The sequence below is a fragment of the Pollachius pollachius genome (genome assembly GCF_949987615.1).
Source record: "Pollachius pollachius genome assembly, chromosome: 19".
Lineage (NCBI taxonomy): Eukaryota > Metazoa > Chordata > Actinopteri > Gadiformes > Gadidae > Pollachius > Pollachius pollachius.
Genome location: NC_136952.1, coordinates 15,229,068 through 15,245,742, shown reverse-complemented (window position 1 = coordinate 15,245,742; position 16,675 = coordinate 15,229,068).

The following is a 16,675-nucleotide window of genomic DNA, read 5'->3' as shown; positions in this document are numbered from 1 at the left end:
TCCACGCCAGCACATCTGCCAGAACATCTGGTCCTGGAGCTCGGCCAACGAGAGGAGTACTTGGTGAACAATATTCACTGGAGTATACACAAACACCTCTCCCCGGGAGGACGATCCTCCCACCATCCGTCCAGACCTCCGCACCGACCGCGCGGACACTGACACCGCTCCCCGCTCACTGAACTCAGAACCCCGGTGATTGGCTGGGGGCGCGACCTGCCACGCAGCGTGTTCCTAATCGGTGACTAGTGCGCTCCTGGAACATCTGTAAGCTGTTAGGAGGACGGCGGCCAACAGGAAAACATTTACCTAGCAGAATACTAATTCATATGGTTTCCCCGTCGTCGGCACTTCATAAATATGCACTCAAATACACATGACGTTGTTTTGTCAAGGTGTCCGGGAGGACGGGAGGGGACGGGACGAGGGGGGACGGGGGAGGAGGACGGGAGGACGGACGAGGACGGACGGGGGGACGGTAAGACAGAGGAAATTGGAGTCACCCTATTCATCTCGAGAGCAAGTCGCTCAACTTAACAGCTGGATGAGATGCTGTAGGCCTCCCAAGCCTTATAGAAAGCTGTAACACTTTTAGATTAAATAAAAAATAATTCATAATAAATAAAAATATATTTTGAAACAAAGGCATCAGTAGGCATACATTGTGTGTATTGCACCGAACAAACAAAAAATATATGATTATTATTGTTTATATAAACCATTACGTTGTCAAATGAAATGTGTGTTTACCGGCAAGGTAAAAAGTCCTCAGCTCAGACAAAAAAAAAGAACACAAATAAGCAAAAATGTGGCAGTTGCTGAAATGTCAGTGTTTATGTCCCCTGGTTCGATGCCGGACCAACCCCCAATAGAAGCAGGCAGCTGAGTACATATGTTGGGCTCCCGTTTAAAAAGCCATTAACGAAAAAAAAACACCACACCAGTTCTACTAGCACGCGGGAGTCAAGACGGGCGCTAACAGGCTCGCGCGGCAACATGATCCAGCTAATGGCCGTCGCTCACGCGCTGCCTCTTAGCACGCCTAGCACACGCCTTTCATGTAGCAGAGATGAGCGCGTGTATCTCTCTTTGGGATGGCTGTCCTAGATTTAAAAGCTTGTCAGATGAAACTAACGTTACCCCTTTATTTTTTCTCTCCATAAACCAGTTTTCTTCTCTTTCTTTCTTTCTCTCTTTGCGTCTTCCACTGGGGAATTCGACTGGAGCTGCGACGGAAGGAGGCGCAGAAGGTCCACAGCTGGGAGTTGAAATGCAATGTTTCTTCATCTGTGGCCCCGTCTTTTGTTGCAGAGCCTGCATGTTGTTGTCGAACGTCCAAACCACCCCCCCCCCGATAGCTGTTCGCTTTACACCAGAACTAGCAAGCGTCGCTGGTTTAGTTGCAGGTAATGGACAATGGTCGACTCTGTTTAGTTAAAAAGCACTCTCACAGCGACACACATAAAAAAAAAAACAACAACAAACTGTATTATTGTACAATAAGGCAGAATAGCATGCCGAGAGCACTAAACAACAGAGTTATTTAGGAACAGATCTCCAACAACACAGCTTGCTTAAAACAGAGTATCTCAAAACAGAGTAAGTCTCTAGTCCTAAACAAAACACAGCGTGCGTAGAGCCATACACCTCCTGGGACCCACGGCAAGGTCGCAAGTGTCTCATCGCAGTCAGTAGGGAGGCCGTGTTCTGCACTCTAGGTTTTTTTCTCCCTAGTTTGTTCAGTAATTGTTTCCTGACGCCGCCAGGAATGCTAAATTGGACGGTGGGAAAACGAACCGGGGAAGTGCAGGGAGAGAGTGTCCTTCTTCTTACACACCTGCTTCCTCTCGAGGAGATTGACATCGCACTCGACAGAGGAGAGAGACAGAGACACCGAGCTAGGGAGAGAGAGAGAGATAGAGAGAGTGAGAGCACCGCAGTGATACAGGTAAACTCACTTGCCTGAGTAGCAGGCCCAACCTTATGAATTAATGATGGTGACATACAGGGAGAATTTGCATCTGCGTTAAAGCGACGCATCAGCACTTTTTGTCCGTCGTGTTTCTAAGTCTAAGCTCGACGCTTTCTTTCTTTTTATTTATTAATTTTTTTTAATCTCTTTCATTACCGGCGGCACTCCGGAAAGGTGTTGACGGCGGAGCTGTGTCTTGTCAGGCCGATCACAGGGTGGCTCCTTGTTTGGTATTTCTAGTCGATCTCTTTAATGAGGTCTACACCAGCAGCATCACAACACACGCTGAAACAGCTTTGTCCTTGGCTCGTCTTGGAACAAGAAGAGGTGAAAAAGAACAACAACATTTTTTAGAGGTTCTTATGCAAATCGATACTTTTTACACACATGAAAGCGGGCGTTTCATTTTTTTTTGATCTGCCACATTGGCGTTCGATGGCTTAGAGCTTGGCTCGGCAGGGGGGCCCATGTCGATGCGGGCCAGGGATCGATGGGGCCAGGGCCGGCCCTGTAAGGGGCTGTGCCGGGGAGAGATGAGACTGCAGCTGTCCCCTGTCCCCAGGCCTCGTTAGTGGCTGAGGTCCCCTCCCTTTGTCTCCTAGCCCTGAGGAAGGGCTGCTCTATGGAGGCTCAGCTGATCACAGCTCCCGGAACAGGCCCAATCAAGAAGGTTGCATCCATAGTCGTCAGTCAGATAATAGTAAATATGTTGAAAACGAAATAAGTAAAAAAAATTATCGTTAAAAAACGATAACATAATGACAGATTATAGATATTTACTGGAGATATATTTTATCATTGATATATTTTATTTGGTGGTAAATATGGCTGCATGTCAGGTTTAAATAATTGTTACAACAGTAATAGTGGTAAATAGTGACAATGGTCGTCATGTGTCATCCCCAGAATATGGACGGCGTTGCTCTCTAACCATCGGCACAGTTTTTCTGTTTCGCCCTAGGTGTCAGAGCCAGGGGTACCCAGAAGAGAAGAGAAGCTGCTCTCAAATCCAAGTTTATATTCTTAAATATCATGAATAAAAAGTCAAGTGTACTGCAAGCCCCGGTAAATTAACATGCAGGAGGTTTCCTGGAAGACGCTCATTTGCCCCCAAACCCAAAAACCCCCTCGCCCCAGTTCTTCAAACGGGCGCGGGGACCGGGCTGGGAAGAGCAAGGGATAGAAACCAGCAGGAAGACGATGCCGGCACCAACAAAGACCTCCTTCAGTCGTCTGTTGCAGCGCGGCAGTCAGGGCTTGAAACTCTTTATCAGAGCGCAGAGTAATTGTTGAAACAGGTGTAGCTGCCAAAATGTCAGCGCGGCTGCCTGTGTTCCGACTCTGGAGCCCGCCTCACCCTGCGTCTCGCGATCACACGCCTGCTTTCAGCTCACCTCCGCGGCGCCGGCAAGAGCACACGCCCTCCCGGCTCACCTCGGTGGGAGCACGCCACGAAAGCACCCGCCGCCGTCGAGGTAGCGCCAGAGTGCAACATGAGAAACGGAAGAAGAAGAAGGAGAGAGGAAGGGACAAAGTCAGAGCCTGGAGGAGTGAAGTGATATCTTTTTCTCCTTCTTCTCTAATTAATGCAAGAGAAAGACAGAGAGAGGGAGCGAGCGAGATGCGACTTTGTGCTGATAAAGTTGTGTTGGGTGACTTTAGGAAGGGTTGTTTCAAAGTGGGAGGCATGCAGCCGGTTGTTGTGGCGCTATAAGCGGCGACTGCTAATTGGAGGAGGCCTTAATGAATGCAAGGCCGCGTGTTTCCAGACAGATGCTTGCCGCTGCGTGGCAGGTTTCAGCGGCTGCAACATCAAGCGGCACAAAACATTTGGCAGGTCACACAATTATGCAAGAGCGAGCAAGATAGTGAGGGAGAGAGAGAGAGAGAGAGAGAGAGAGAGAGAGAGAGAGCAGGAGGGGCAGGGAAATGTAAACAGTTGTGTGTTTATTCTCATGTTAATTTATGGAGGACTGTGTGTGTTCGTCAGATAGAGCTAGGTAGAGGGAGGGAGAGAGAGAGAGAGAGAGCTGCTGGTGCTCTTGAGCGCTTGTCTATTTGTTTGAGCGATATCTTTTGTATTCCACTTTCTTGTCTCGCCAGCTCGGTGGCTCTCAATTAGCCAGCGGTCCTCAGGGACCTAATTAACCAGTTCAATTAATACATCTCCCTATGAGTCCCACACACGCCATCCTGACATTTGTCAGCTATTCACGAGACGCGTATGTGTGTGAGAAAGAGAGAGCGAGTGTGTGTGTGAGGGAAATAGCTAATGATTAGCTTGTTTGCACGCTCTGCTTATCCCCCAGGTGCAGGGACACACACACACACACACAAACACACCAGATTAGCGCGGCAGCGACCTTCTATCGAGTGTCTAATCAATACCACACACAGACGGCCTTCGCTTTGACTCCCTGCGCAGGCCTTCTGAAGCCCGCCGGACGGCAGCCTAGCACCAGGGGGTAGAGGAAGGGGTCGGGGGTCATGGCAGGGCCAATGAGTCCTTGGGGAGTGCAGCACTACTGCCCGCCCTGTGTAATCCCCCCTAATGATGTCTTCGTCCCCTCTGTCCAGAGGGGAGGGTCACTCTGACAGCAGCCAATAGGGCCCAATCGCTTTCCTTGATAATGTTTTATTGTGATTCGGACGATGGATTTAAACAGAATCGTAATCTGAACTAGAGTTTTGTAACCAGGTACATTTAAACAAACAAGGATTTTTTTCTGAGATGTTTGCACGAAAAAAAGATACACAAAATACAAAAAGCAATGATCAGGACATACCTAGTGACTATTTTGGTATCGAATTAATGGTTAATAATAATAATGCAACCACTATTAGTTAAACAGCTAAAACCTTGTGTATTACAGGACCGCATGGGTGTTAAACCATTGAAGCCATCTCTTCTGGCTTCACTAAAACATCCGTTACCAATTTGTCATATTTATTTTGTTTATTTCTACCCAAGAGCATTTTGCAGAAGAATAAACAATAGAATCTCTGTAGAGTCAGCGCATGAAAGTGCTACTGCTGTTGTTTACATTGGCGGCGAGGTACTTGTGCTTGTTAGAAACTGACTTTGTTGTGATCTCTCCAACTGAATTCATGACCGGTGTCCTTTGGCTTTGAGTGACAGAACGTGGGACTGGACATTTTAGTTATTCCTATTCAGATATTGAGCTACTGCACACATCTCTCTCTCCCCGCTCCCTCTGAATCTTATTTAAAACAGCACCTTTGTTCCATTGCTGTGGACTATGATTTAGACAAGCAAACCGACCGAGAATAAATTAGGTATACATCTCTATATATATGTTTCTATATATATCATATCGTCTTCGGGTTGGTCTCATTGGGATGGGACACATCTCGTGTTGTCGCCCGAACTTGTAATGTAATGTAATGTAATTCCCCGGTGGGCCCGACAGGAAAGATGTGGTGGCTTAATTTGTCGGATAATCTCCAAACATGGGCGCTACAGGATGTAGCCGTCACCGCGGTGACGGATCTGACTGCGCGTCGTGTTCATTAAACGCTCGGCAAACAGCCTTCAAACCGACTCCATTAGCGGCGGCTCGCCAGAACAAGAGTGCAGTTTTGGACCATGAAACGGTCTTTTAGCACACCGCCGGCACATGAAAAGACTCTCCCTCGCCCTCTTCAAAAAAAAGATGGCATTGAGGAGTCAGTCAGCGGAGGAATCAAAGCCTGGGGAAGCTTCAGTGGTACAAAACGGGCCTGTTTTGGTGCTATCTGCCCTATCTATAGCATGCACACACACACGCGCGCGCGCACACACACACGTTTCAGCAAGCTCTTCATATCATACCTTATAATCGTCAGGTTAGAATAAAACAAAACTCTTATAATAACCGTGTCTGACGTGTATGTTAGTCGTTGAGTCCTCACGTAGATAAAATCCTTGTAGTATGAGGTTTGAGAGCTCAGAGATACTTAGTAGGATTGTATCTACGTGAGCGTCCTCAGGGAAACCAACCTGCTGGTGTCCTTCTCCAGCTGCTCCCTCCAGCGTCTGGTCTGCTGTATCCCTGCCGGGTCGTGGGTCACCGAGAGCCACCAACACCGCCCGGTGGGATCAGAGGACTCCACCTCCAGCACGACTCACTGAAAGACCCGTCCCACCCATGGACATCATCTGTTTGACCTGCTGCCCTCTGGTAGACACCTCAGCTCCATCAAGGCACGGAGAAACAGACTTATGAGCAGCTTCTACCCCAGAGCCGTACAAGCGTTTTTAAATATATATGCACCTTAAATGAGTCCCTTTTTTCCTTATATGTGTGACTGCTCCATTAGGATGCTACTCAATTTCGCTGTAATCTGCCATGACAATTAAAGGACTCACACACACACACACACACACACACACACACACACACACACACACACACACACAAGAGACTTTGTGCATGATAACAATCCTTATCATACTAACTCATCACACTAACTCAACATAGACACCGTCTGCATAATATCTTCCATCGTCTCTCTGGCGTCCAGGAGGTCACCGACGATGACCCCGGGCTTCCCTGTAGTCTGATGTGCGGGGAAATTAACCAGATCTCAGGGACCCGGAGAGAGCAGCAGCTCCACTCATCCTTAAGTAGTAGTAGTCGCCTCGGTCGTAGTAGTATTTATACGCAAGAGTCAAAGTACAAAAAAGCTCTGGGTTGTAGCCGGGCACTGAGCGGGGGGAAAGCGGAGGAGAGGAGCAGGATGTGCTCGCTACCACGGCGATCTGCGGAGGAAGTGTCGGTGGGAGACGGAGAGCGAGTCAAAGACAGATCTGAGGTTGGACGTCCACCAGACGCCCACGGCACGGCCCCGCTCAGAGGGAGAGCGCTCGGCTCTCCCTTTCAGCTCCGACCGGGGCCCAGCCGCGCTCAGAGGTCACGTTGAACTCTCTGGCGCCCCCTAACACCCTCCCCCCCCCCCCACACCCCCCCAGGAGGGAGTCTCACACATCTCTGGGGCTCGGCTTTGATGTCTGAGAGGGAGGGTTGGGGAGGTGGAGGGGTGTTGGTTGCCGTGTAAATATTTAGCTGGCACATTTGAGCGTCTTAATCTTTCGCAAGGTGATCTTTGGAGCGGAGGAACACGGGGTGGCGATGTTCAGAGAGGCTCCCCGTCGAAGCCAGAGCAGGCGGAGGCATGGGGAGCGCGAGAGAGCAGGGAAGACAAAAGAGAGGGAGAGAGAAGAAGGATTGTGTACTTGCTAGAGCGCTGGGAGCTGAAGTTCACTACGGGGGCGTAAGTGTGTCGAGAAGAACGCTCCCCCCGCCGCCGCCAACACCCCCACCGCGCCCCCATCCATGGGCCCCGGGCCCTCTCCACAACATTAAAAGGCATAAACAGTCAATACTGAATGTAACTCAAGAGAGGGAGGGCGAGAGACACAGAGCGATACAGACAAAGAGAGAGCAAGAGAGAGGGAAAAATAAAGAGAAACTAGTTCGCAAACGGGAGGTTGTTGCTTTTTTCTGAGGGTTACACAACACAGGGAGATCAGAGGGGGGGTGGAGGGGGGCGCCTGGGCCTGTAGTACAGCAGCCTGACTCAGTGAATCATTCATGGTGGGCGGGGAGGGGGGAGAGAGGAGGAGGGAGGAGGAGAGAGGAGGAAACACACACACCTGCTGCAGGACAGGGGGTCAGATTGAGCCCGCACTAAAGGGAGTGAGGGGGGGAGGGAGGGAGAGAGAGAGGGAGAGAGAGAGCGAGGGAGAGGGAGAGAGGGAGAGAGAGAGAGAGAGAGAGAGAGAGAGAGAGAGAGAGAGGAGAGAGAGAGAGAGAGAGAGAGAGAGAGAGAGAGAGAGAGAGAGAGAGGGAGAGAGGGAGAGAGAGAGAGAGATAGAGAGAGAGAGAGGGCGAGAGAGAGGGGAAAGATATAGAGTAGATCTCTTTCCTCATGCTTAAAGGAAGTCAGGAGCAATTCTGGAGCGCATATGGCACCAGACGGCCCAAACAGTTGAATAAAAGCACAACAAAACCTCACTGCTCATGCAAATGAACAAGGACCTCGTCTCCCATTGAAACGGGAGAAAAAACTGAAAGAGAACAAACAAAGGGAAAGAATCAGAAGTTGATGATTTTAGTAGTTGTAGTTCGGAGACGCGAGGGGTTGTTTATTGTTCAGACTGCTCCATCACTCACCAGCGCAGACAACTCATCGCGCCATCTCTCATGTTCTTCCAAATTTCCCTGCAAACACACACACAACACCTGGCGAGCGCACTTCACAGCACACGCACATAAACACACACACACACACACACACACACACACACACACACACACACACACACACACAAGGGTGCGTCTCTCTCTCTCTCTCTTTCTGCCTCTCTCTGTCTTTTTAATCATTTCTTCAGACGTACTCGATGCGTATAGGGGCTGGGCATTTCAGCGGCGGTATTGACGGATCACACTCCATCTGTGTACTGGGGGAGATACTGTGGGGCAGCTTTGACAAGGTATTGGGTTTTTTTTAAAGGCGCGTGTAAAATCATTTCCTGTGTGCGTGTGTGTGTTCATTGGATATCAATAGTCCACACACACACAAATTGTGTTCATTTTTGCCCTCGACACTCGAAATTGAAAACTCCATAAAATCTGCCAATTTTCCCCGTGTGCGGATGCAATAAGCACCAAATAAAGGGTTAGGAGAGGGTAAGTTAGCATCACATGTGGTCATATAGTCGAAGATTGACGGCTTAAGAGGAAAAAAGGATATGGAATATCTGGCAAGAACGTAAACGGCACTAAGTAAATAAATATGAGACCATTGTGTTGATCCTTTGTATTATTTGCTATTTTGTTATGGGTGTATATTAGCCTGGTCCTACCTGACTTTAACGTCATTGTTCTCAGCCACTCTCTCTGTTTGCTGAGTGGACGCACAAAGTTCGGACGGAGAAAACCCACTAACATACCGCAGACCCAGACGGTGTACTGAAGGGAAATTAAAATTGAGCGGAAGTACTTAGGCGGGCGGAGCCAGGCTAGGTGATGAATGACAAAGCACAATAGGTTTCTCTTTAACTAACAAATTAATTAAAATCTGCAGATTTTTGCCAGCATTTCCAAATAGAAAACCCACCAATTATTTTGATTTAGTACAAAGTTAGAAAATATATATTATTGTCAGAGTTTTTCAATCCTGAGAAACAAAAAGACGAATAAAAAAAAAAGCATCTTTTAGGATACCACCGTTGTATCTGAGATTGCTTCAGTTATTGATCAGTAAATGTAATCGTATGTTTGAGTAAGCCCCTCGTGTGAGGTGTAACCTCTCTCTACCCCAGCTCCAACTGGAGGGTGGCGCTGATACAGGATCTGTTTCTTCGGACCAGAGTCTGTGTCGGGTGTGGAGATCCACCAAACATCTTATAGTTTTGTTTACTGGCTATCCGGCAGAACAGCAGTGGGTGTTGTTCAAACCCAGCAGTAGAGGAACGATCCTGGCTGTGTTCTATGACTCTAACAGAGGAGGAATGAGGATGTTTCAACCATAGTAACATTTGGTCTGATCATTAGGAATTCTCTGTGGTTTTGGAGAAGACTGACAGTTCTTCCTTACTATACAGATGCTTTTCTATTTGTGTTGCTTTTTCGCACTCACAAACACACACACGCACACACACACAATCATGCACACTCGTAAATGCACACACACAGACACACACACACACACACACACACACACAAACACACACACATTGAGTTCATTGTAAAACAACTTTCAGCAGAAGGTAAAGAGATTCCTAATAAAAAGTCAAACTCAAAAAAAGACTTAAAATTTTGTTAACTATAACATGAAGTATTTTTAACGCTTTCCTAGTCATGCATTTTCCCTTGCTAAATCATCCTGAATGCAATAATTTTCTCCACGAAGACTACCTAAAACTCTTTTGAGATTTTCCTTTATCTTTCTACAAACACGTCACACAAGGTTCTGTTATGAGGTTATGGGTACTGCAACCTTTATCCAAAAAAAATGTTTTGACAAGGACAGCAGCATACAAACAAAAAATGTATATGAATGGAAAAGTAAAATAACATTTTCTAGTTTTCAAGGTTTCTCTACTTTTATCTACATTTGATCACAAATCATGAATGGACTTCAACAAAGAAATAGTTTCATTCTTGACCAAGGACGGTGGATGGATATATACCGTTGTATATACCCTAGGCTTAAGTTTGTTCCAAACTTGTATTCCACAGTGTCCTCTCTCTAGTAACACACTACTATTCTCCTCACTACGAGTAGACCCACTAGTCTACCAGTAGACTCACTGGTATCCTCTCTCTACCAGTAGACCCACTAGTCTACCAGTAGACACACTGGTCTCCTCTCTCTACCAGTAGACACACTGGTCTACCAGTATACCCACTGGTCTCCTCTCTCTACCAGTAGACCCACTGGTCTACCAGTAGACACGCTAGTCTCCTCTCTCTACCAGTAGACACACTAGTCTCCTCTCTCTACCAGTGGACCCACTGGTCTCTTCTCTCTACCAGGATACACACCAGTTTCAACTCTCTATCACTACACTAGAGTAACTTCTCCCAGTATACCAGCAGAAGGGTAATCCTGATCTCGGCTACGTTCGGGTAGGGGGCGGCGTCTGTGGCGGCAAGCGTAAAAGTTAGATTTCCACCCGACGGGATCAGATTTCCATGGGTTGTCAAACAGAATGACTGAAATGCGCTCATTCACACCCGCTCCCACGGTGCCATGTTACTCATTCATATCACACACACACACATACACACACACACACACACACACACAAACACACACAAACACATACACACACCGAACACATACACACACACACACACACACACACACATACACACACACAGACACACACACACACACACACACACACACACAGATGGAGTGTTGGATGAATGACAATGTGTTAAATTGTATTTGAATATGGCTAACATGAATTATGTAGGCAGGGAGAGGGAGTCTTTGTAGTGCCCCTCCAGTGTGATATCACAGGGTGGATAATTTACAGTATAGCGCCTTGGAAAGGAGCTTGGGTGACAAAAACACACTGAGAACACAATGGATGTGTGTGAGCGTCTTAGACCTGAAGAGCATTTGCTATGACATAAGGCCAGTTCTGGAAGATATAGCAAACACTCGTAAATTTGCAAACCGTTCAACTCCACTCAACATGCCACTACTAGTAAATGTATGTCCTTGAAACTTGATAGCGTTTTACGTAGCACTTGGCCTATCACCTGCAATTACAGTGTATTTTTATATATATATTTATCTATATATTTTTTATATATATATTTACTACTTTAAATGTACCCAATAAAAGTATAAGAGTGATGTAAAACACAGTGTGTCTTAAAAGGCCTAATCTGTGCAGCTCATAAATGTAGTGAATGGAAAATGTAGTACATTCCACTCTGAGAGCTGCTCATAGAAAGTACATCAATACCACAAGGTCAGGTAGTCATAAAATAGAAATAGCCTTTCAGTCTGTCTCGATGTGGGGAAATGGCTTCTTGAATGGCGTTCAGATGGAAGTGATTGTGAAGTGAATAGGGTCTTAGCAGAACGGGTTAGCTTGATGGAAAGAGCGAGAGCGGGCACAGTGCTAAGGCTATCTGATGCTAATCCCCAAGAGCGACCAGTCGTTGACAAGTCGCAACGTGTCCTTTCCTTGTTGCTCACCCGTGGCAAAAAAAACAGCCAACAACACCGAAAGTTAAGAAAAAGAAAACAAATGTGTTGAGAAATAACTTTATCGCGTTGTTCTATAAATACTGACAAATGCCAAAGCAGTTATCAAATGGCGGCCATGTTTTCAATTTGACCGAGCGTAACCTTTCGGAGAGAAGGTACAAGCCACTCAATCCCTTCATGTTCCGCCTCTAAAGCCCACACCGCCTCCTCCACACGCCTCCATAGCAGCTGGTGGAGTTTATACCTTCAGGAGCGACACAGTCTCCATAACCACAGGTACTGAGGACATTCAGCCTGATAATCCTTTTAATCACTGTCCAAATTCATCCCGTTTTGTGCCCTGCACATAGTTTAAGAAATGCTGCTTTAAAACATGCTGGTTTTAAATAACATGAGAACATTACTTTATGACCGAGTGCTAACCTTTCGGAGAGGAGGCACAGTAAAAAACTAACTCTTCACACTAGGCATCAGCGATGCGTAGAATCACCTTCTTTAGCCAAATCCTTATGCAACATTATGCAACGCAGATAAACGATTCAAATTCAGACACTGAATCCAGGTCCCTTAAAAGTAACCCCTGCCCTCTCCTCTAGTCTGATGCTACTCCATCCAACCATGTTAATCTTTCAGTGTGTGGGCGTCCCGAAGAGGGGTTATAACGATGTAAATATGTGACTAAAACAGGAAACATCTCGTCTACGGCGTGTTGTCTGACAGGCTCTGTGGCCGATCGGGGACACTCATCACGGGACGCTGTGTTGGGGTTTCCCTGCTTCATTTCCATGGGCCAATGTTGACTGGGGGGTAAAATCAGTGTGGCTTCAGAGAGAGCCAATCAAACCAGTGCCTTCTAGAGGCAATGGGAGGGAGGGGGGTTGATAGGGGATGGGGAGGGGGGGTCAAATTAACCAGTAAACGAAGGATCATTAGACCCTTTGAGACCAACTGTGATTAAAGGCTTTCAGAAATAGACTTGACGCGCCAGTGTAAATTGACACCGTTTGACAATTAATGATTAAGACTACAGTTAATGATTAAGATTCAGTGGATCATTAAGATTAAAGTTTGAATAATTGCATTTTTATTTTAATTGGATGATGCATTGCGAATATTGTTTGAAGGAATTTAACGATGCATGAGGTCCACTGATTGACGGATTCATGTATTCATGATGAACCCATAATTCAACTCGTCCATCATAATTCCACGAAGCTATGTTCACTTTCAAAAAATCGATTTCTCTTCATAATCTGTGCAGCCTGGGTAGAGTATTCCTACCAAAGAGACACGTTGGTGTCCAAATCAGAAATCAACGCTGAGTCTATAGTGTTTAGCCGTCTCCCTCCCGCTCTGAGAGACAGTAATGAACATTAATCTACAAGCGGCTCTTCATGGAGCGCGAGCCGGGCCGCCTCTGTGTCCTGCTAGGAGACGCGCGGCCGCCGCACGCGCTCCCCAGCGGGATACAAAGACGCGGGAAACAGGATCTCAACGGTGTGTTCTCCCGCGTGGACCAGGGCCTGCCTTGAGTTTAATCTAATTTGGTATTTTATTGAGTAGCCGGGGTGCGAGCAGTTTTGTTTTATTTATGTGTGTTTTTCCACTTCGCCCGCCTTCCTTTGTGGCGTCTCCTCGGCTTCGCTTCTGACAAAAGACAGCCAGGCTTTGCCGGGGCCCCGGCGCCGCTCGGGGACGGAGCTGTCAATCACTCCTCGCCGCGCCCTGACAACGTGTACGTTAAAAATTCAAACGCGACTCAAAGGCTGCGCGTGACAGCCGAGCCTTTGAGTGTGGCTGTAGAGCTCGGCGACAGCCCAGAGTATACGGCTGCAAAACACAAACTAGAAAACAACCGCAGAGAGGGGGGAGGGGGAGGGGTGAGGGAGAGGGAGAGGGAGGGAGAGAGAGGGAGAGGAGGAGAGGGAAGGAGAGAGGTAAGCAGGATGAAAAGTAGAGAGTGGTAAGCTGAAAGAAAGAAAGAAAGAAAGAAAGAAAGAAAGAAAGAAAGAAAGAAAGAAAGAAAGAAAGAAAGAAAGAAAGAAAGGAAGAGAAAAAAATAATGGGGTGGAGAGAGGTAAGCAGAGAGAGAGAGATAGAGAGAGAGAGATAGGCAGGGAGGGAGAGGAGACAGGGAGGAGGGAGGGAAGGAGGGAAGGAGGGAGGGAGAGATGGAAAACTAAAGTTAAAAGTAAAAGTGAGGAGAATGTAGGTCTTGATGATGGGATTTGTATTTGGAGTCCCACGCAGTGAATCACTGTTTTTTTTTTTTTTAAATTTGGCGCAAAGTCCCTCGAGTGAGACGACATGGGACTCCGGCAGGGGCCGATCTCGCGGTGTCCGGGGAGCGCTACGCCCCTGTCGTCTCTCATGCCTCTCGCGCCGCCCGTCCGTCAACACGCCGGAGCCAGTGCACTGGAATGTTAATACCGTTTTCTGATTCCATCTTGCATACCTCCGCTTGTACAATTAAGTCCCCCCGGACGCACAGCCACCGCTTGCTGCTCAGATAAGACCCTTCTTCCTGTGGAATCCATACATGCAGAGTAGGACTGATCCAATACACAGAGGGGAGGCGGGGGAGGCGGGGGAGACGGGGGAGACGGGGGAGATGGGGGAGACGGGGGAGACGGGGGAGACGGGGGAGCCAGATACCAGAGAGCGGAAGAGGGAGCCATGGGGAGAGAAGGCCGAAATAGAGAGGGAGAGAGAGGAAGAAGGGAGAGAGAGAGAAATAGGGAGAAATGGAGGAGAGAGAGAAAGAGGGAGAAATGGGGGGAGAGAGAGAGAGAGGAAGATACAGAGATGACAGAGAGAGTTGAGGAAGAGAGGATGGGAGCATAAGGTTGAGAAAGAGGAGGGATAAGGGAGGAGGGAGGAGAGAAAGAGGGAGAAAACAGTAGAGAAAGAGACATTTGGAGGGATAGAGGACGCAGAAGTGAGAGACCGAGAGAAAGAAGGGAGAGAATAAGGGGCACGAAGGGAAGAGACAAACTGAGGGTGATGAAGGGGGGAACAGAGAGGACGATAGATGGGGAGAGAGGAGCGGACAACTCTCTTTTGATTCATCCACCAGCCCAACGGGAATCTGTTCTCTGGCTGAAACACACTCATGCCATGTGGAAACCAATGTGTACAGACACACACGCGCGCGTGCGCGCGCGCGCGCACACACACACACACACACACACACACACACACACACACACACACACACACACACACACACACACACACACACACACACACACACACACACACACACACACACACACACTTCCCTCACACTATTCACAGACCCTGCCTGATGGGCGCCGCCCTCACCTCTTAACAGTTGCGACGGGCTCGTGCACGTGACCGGGCTTACAGAAGCTGTGCCCTGGCAGCAGGCCCACGGGCCGTGCTCGCTCTTACAATCACGCTGCCCATCTGCAGTTCAGAACCACCAACTGGCAAGGGAAGTGAGTGATGCGTGTGTGTGTGTGTGTGTGCGTGTGTGTGTGTTTGTGTGTGTGTGTGTGTGTGTGTGTGTGTGTGTTACTCTTAACTTATTGGACACCACTTTGGTAAATACACTATTGTATCAATTGTGTGTTTGTGTGTGTGTGTGTGTGTGTGTGCGGTAAACACTGCAACAAACAGGAGTTTTGTTGTTGTTTTGTTTCTGTCGGAGGGCTGATAGGCTTGGGTACGGAGAGAGAAGGCATGAAAAAGCGCTATACTGGCAGCTTAGCTTCCCGCCGTCTCACATAGAACACACACAAATTACTGCATGCACATGCTTCTTTCTTGTGTCAACGGGAATGTCCGCCCAACATTTATTCTCTTCTTGTTTTTCTCCGTGCGTACCATAGAGGAACACACATCCAGCCATTCATGGCAATAAGCCCGCGCTGCAAAGTACCACCGAGGACCTTATGTTTTGACATTTAGTGCCCTCTAGTGGACGGAAATACAACGCCGGTCAATGGGGCGCACAGAGAATAACAACCTGCAAACGAGAATTTAAGAATATTTAAGTAATTTGACTTAATTGATAATCAGTTTTCATGAAGGTGTAATTTTTTAAATGTATGGGTTCCAATTTAAATAATAAATTGTCGTTATAGGTTGCATAATATAATATTATCAAGGACTTTATATTACATGCTATGTGTAGCCTAATTGATCATTGCTCATAACACAAGATGAGAAAAAATACGATGTTTAGATATAGCACTATTCAGTTTTTGCAACTCAAATATCAAGTAGCCTAAGCACAAAATGCTCCAAAAACCTAACCCTGGAACACCCTGATCCAATTCCAACCGTAATTCATTTTTTAACAAGCACAATTAAGTTCTGGGTGTATGTTTTATAGGGATAATTATATTATATAAATAGCCTAATTGTGCATTTATAGAAAAATCCCAAAATGGAAACGACATGGAAAGCCATTTACCATCAATATTTTGTATTGTTTATTGGTGTTGTTATGTAAACCCTCTAGGCCTATATACAGTATAAGATAATTAGATTGGGTAATCAATCAGACCAATCAGCTCTGAAAGAAAATCTATAAATCGACACATCACCATTTTGGCATACTTAAATGTAATAACAAAATACTGGTATTGAACTATAGGGTCCTTGCTATAGGTAAAACACACTTCAAAATTAAATTGCTCATAAACGCTTTTTATACATCTAACCACCATGTACATGTCAATATAAAACAGGGTTTTGGTAAACTATAAACCGATCACGGGTAAAAAAGCAATGGGATGAAGAGCTTTGTAGTAGCCGCAGTATGACGGGGTGTTCAGGAAAATGCCAGACATCACAAACATTTGGTTTCAAATGGCTCTGCGGAGCCACACATCTAAGACCCCGATTGTTTTTAACCCCTACACTCACAAGCACCCCAGTAGGCCTGCACATAAAAACACACTAATATTCTTTCTGTCGTGCATTATTAATGCCGTG